Genomic DNA, 5,244 nt, shown 5'->3' on the forward strand with positions numbered 1-5,244 from the left:
GATATTTATGGTGAATTTTTAATATGATTATTGGAAGGGAGGCTGTAGCCCCATATCAGTCACTGAGACATGCAAGGAGCATTGGAATATTAATTCTGTGACATTTGTGATTAATCTGACCTTCACTCGCATTTCCGGAACAAAATTTTGAATTTTTATAAAGGTCTATCATCTGATGCTTCGCCCCCTGTGCCCCCCTAAGGCAGTGGTTACTAAAATAACATTTCAGATGTGAAAAACTCATATCTTTGTGCTACAACGACGCCAAATTACACATTAATTGACAAAAAGTTCCTTCTTTCCGTATGTCCGTACTAAGGATATTTATGGTGTTTTTTTTATTTTTGAGAGGGAGCTATAACCCCATATAAGTCACTGGCACATGCAAGGAGCATTAGAATATTAATTCTGTGACAGTGGTGAAAAATCTGACGCTCACTGGCATTTCCGGAACAAAATTTTAAATTTTTATAAAGATCCATCATCAAATACTTCGCCCCCTGTGCCCCCCTAAGGCGGTTCGTTATCATCAAAATAACATTCCAGATTTGAAAACCGCATACTCATTTGATACAATGACGCCATATTTCACATTAATTAACAAAAATACCTTCTTCTCGTATGTCCCTACTAAGGATATTTATGGTGATTTTTTTTTATTTTTGAAAGGGGGCTGTAGCCCCATTATCAGTCACTCTTGCATGTAAGGACATTGGAGCATTAATTCTGTGACATTTGTGATTAATCTCACGCTTACTGGCATTCCGAAAATAAATTTTGGGATTTTGGTAACATATCACCCACCACCTTTTTACGCCCCTTGCCCCCCAAAAGGGGGACCTTCGCAAAATAATGTTTGAGACGGCTTTACTAGCTTTGTGAATGATTGTTTTAGCATTTTGTAACAAATACAAGTCATTTGCTCCAAAATCTTCACAAATAATTATTGGAGAAAACTGCTTCTAAAATTTAACATTGAATCTCCCATAAGGAAAATGAACTTTCGTGTTTACACCCCTAAAAGGGGGGCTAAACAGCAATTTTCTCTTATTTTCTCTAAAAATTCGAAAAATTCAGGTATTTCTCAATAAGAGTGCCAAATTTTACATTAATAGTGTATATACTTCATCTTCTCCCAGCGCTGTAGAAAATAACACGAATTATGGAACAGTCTGTATATATATATATATATATATATATATATATATATATATATATATATATATGTAGTGGCGGATCCAGGAAATGATCAAGGGAGGGACTAAACCATAGTTTGCAGCTTTATCCAGTGTAAAGCAGGATTGAAGCAAATTGTGTATATCTGAGCGTGAAGGTGGGGCTATAGCCCACCCATACGGCCCCCCTTGGATCTACTCCTATATATAATATAGGGCCAGATCCAGGATTGTCTGAGGGGGTGCACCAATAAATACCAAAATAATCAATCACACTGAAACTCATCAAAGTGACATGTGATCATATTCGGAAAATGTTGCTATTTTCGGAAAGTTTTGCTATTTTCACTGCTAGCTTCTCATTTTAGATAGTGTATATTACAATGAATTGGGGGGGATGCACTTGCACCTTTGCACCCCTAAATCTGGCACACAACACACACACAACAGATACACTTAAAAGAGTTGCATTGTATATATGGGTGTCACAGAACATATGTTACAACGCTTAATAGAGTCTAAACGTAACAAGAAACAATACTACTACTACTACTACTACTATGAATAATAATAATAATAATAATAATAATAATAATAATAATAATAATAATAATAATAATAATAATAATAATAATAATAAGAAGAAGAAGAAGAAGAAGAAACCTCACTATAACGCATAGTGAAATTAGGTTTCAAGTCAAGCTGCAGTAAATGTTAGCAAATGACCTGTGACATCGGATTGCCGAAGAACGAGAGGTGCAACCAGAATGATCTCAAACATTCCTGAGGAAGTATTAGTTGAATGGCTTAATTGTATCAGAAATATAATGGTGGTTACGCAGGGCAAGGAATTCCACAAAGGGCGATACGGGTCCCTGATCTGTGTGTGATGATGTGGAAAACTGACATGCAAGAAGTGGATAAAAAGAAAGCCAACAAACGGCTAACCATGCATGCGCAACACATAACAACCTGGCGTGAACAATGGCGCTATTACAGGAGGAAAAGCGCATTTACACCCAGGAGAAACATGTTCTCCCATCTAAAACGATAGATCACAGGAAGAAATTGGAAAACCCATACCACGCTGCATTTTTGCCCGCAGACAAGTGCCAACAATGGCATTGGATGGACAGTGTGCCAAACATATACCATCTACCTACTACCACCACTACTATCTACAGATAGTAAACATAAAAATCTTACCACCAAAATAAGACATTACAAGATGTGTTAAAAATGACCTCCATTAACAGCCATGTACAAATGCAATGAACGTCTATGAAACGTCATAAGACAGTCGGTTTACATGCGTAGGATGTTCCGTACGTCGTCCAGAGAACTGTCAATATATATATATATATATATATATATATATATATATATATATATATATATATATATATATATATATATATATATATATATATATATTTGTGAAATTGCAATTGAACTTTTATTTTATTTTATTTTATTTTTTGTCGTGTACATTAGACTTTTGAGATTGATCTTTAAAGAGAAGTTCAGTTGAGTCAGGTCAGGTGACTGCGCTAGTCATAGTGAAGTACCACCACCATCTAAGAAATATGCGATACAAGTGGGCGCGTACCAAACAAGAAAAGTACACAGGGGATCTGCAATTCTGGAGTCATATTGGGGTTAATGTATACCCAGGAGAACATCCTCTAACAACTGAGTAACACGTTCTGAAGAAGGCAGTGGTGCCCCCCCCCCTCATGTCTATGACGCACCCCCCTCAATTGTCTATCCGTAGGTGTTCTTCCATGAAAAAAAAAACTTTTCGATTAATTTTACCCAACCTCAAACATATTTATATAGATTTTTAACCCCCCCAAATATTTCAATGACGCAGTTTGCGTCATAGCCCCCCTTGTGGGCACCCCTGAAGAAGGTGTACATAAGTAGAAGCCGTGACACGGGATAGAGGGTTCGTAGGTCTAGGAGAACATCATGTAACAACTGAGTAACACGTTCAGAAGAAGGTGTACATAAGTAGAAGCTGTGACACGGGATAGAAGGTTCGTAGGTCTAGGAGAACATCCTGTAACAACTGAATAACACGTTCTGAAGAAGGTGTACATAGGTAGGAGCCGTGATACAGGATAGAGGGTTCGTAGGTCTAGTAATACAGCCATTGATAATGCCAGGTGTGATATTAACTGCTAATTCTTGATAGTAATCACGGAGTTTAAGTGCAATCTCTTCACGCCACACGCGGTTGTTAGCCAACCTAAGCTAACCATAAAAAACATCCAAAATTATTTTTTGGCAAATTTATACAATAAAGGAAAAGAAGTTGAACCACTGAAATTCACCATGGCTCCTAAATTAGAACTACTAATTATTGTCTTTGACATTTCCCAAATCTAAAGAACGGTACTAGGTACTTCTCCAAGAAATTTAAGAGTTTTACATCAATGCACCATGTCTTATGAAAGGAACTGAAAGTGTGCACTCAACCAATAATAATACAATGTAATAAAGCCTTCTTACAGAGAATATATGAGGTCAAAAACCCTCCTATTTATATTTTTGACAAATTTATCATTGTGTCCATGTCTTATTAAATAAAATGGACTCTACACTCACATATTTAACCATGTAAGGTGATTAAACCTGTTCAAAAAAGAGAAATAGGCCAATAACCGATCACGTAGCGAACACGTAACGTACTGATATTTGGCAATTATTTACCAATAGAAGTGGATAATTAGGATCACTTGAATTTATATGAATCCTACAGACCATTTACCAAATTTCGCTTTAACAATATCATATTCAAGTGATAAACCAATGTGCCCTTCCGTAAATTAAGAGCGAAACACCAACGTGACCATATCATATAAAAGAAAATGGATAATCATATAATTTTAAAAAAAGAAATCATCAAATGAGATAAATAAGATCAATAACCGAACTTGTGGAAAGCTCGAGACCGTTCTAATATTTGATAATTTTATATCCATGGAAGGGAATGTGATTGAATACCCAAACTGACAGTGGTACATATTCGAAATCTAAATAACATTTACTAATTATTGCTTTTTGACAATTCCCAAATTAAAGAGGTAGTCCAATGTATTCCTCCTTATATCCTATAAAAGGGAATTGACGACCATACTCGCTCATATAATCATATAATGCAATGAAGTCTGATTAAATTAGATAAAAATAGATCAAACATAACAGAAATTATAAATTTTTGACTACTTTTACCCATGAAAGAGAACGAGATGGACCACCTAAACTTACATAGGTTCATACCCTGGTCCTATACTACTATACCATCTTTTTAAATGGCAATTTCGAAAATTTAAGGGGGTGGTCCTAGGTACCTAGGTACCCCTGCCAAAATTTAGGGGATGGGCCAGGACCTCTTTGTCAAAATCAAGAGGGCATTGACCTCTATGACGTCATACCGTGTGATCAGGTCACGTGATGTTTCTCAGCCAATCATAGAAAAGTTCGATCAGCTACTCCTCGTTACTACTGGAATATGATAAAATGGTCCAGCAAGATGGCGTAACAACGCATATCCAGAAATACAATCGCACTTCTCTTAACCATTTTTAGGCATCGAATCATTTCGCGAATTGTAGACATTCCTTGGCAACCGTGATTGCCAGATTACAGCAGCTCAAGGACAACATCCTCCTGGAAATCCAAGTAATAACTCCAACAACTTTGAACAGTGTCAATGTAATGAAACAATATTGTTGTTACGAACGAACGACATGATTTTAGCACAGATAAAATATATATATATATGCTTTATCGCTTTTCTTTAAAAAAACTATGCATTATAATTAACCCAGATATATTTCATTTTATTCAGCTTGTTGTGATTTATTGGTTGGCATTCGTCTCATTATTAGACAATATTATAGTTGAACACAGTTTATGAGTTAACAATAATGTTGTACTGTACCTCATTAATCATACTATGATGTAATATCGTCTTGCGATTGAAATATAAAGAAAAAAATATGTATGATAATGATGCACTTCAGTAAAATATTCATCTGAATGGTCAACGTGCTTATTGTAT

This window comes from Thermobia domestica, chromosome 6 (assembly GCF_964235325.1).
Source record: "Thermobia domestica chromosome 6, izTheDome1.hap1.1, whole genome shotgun sequence".
Classification (NCBI taxonomy): Eukaryota; Metazoa; Arthropoda; class Insecta; order Zygentoma; family Lepismatidae; genus Thermobia; species Thermobia domestica.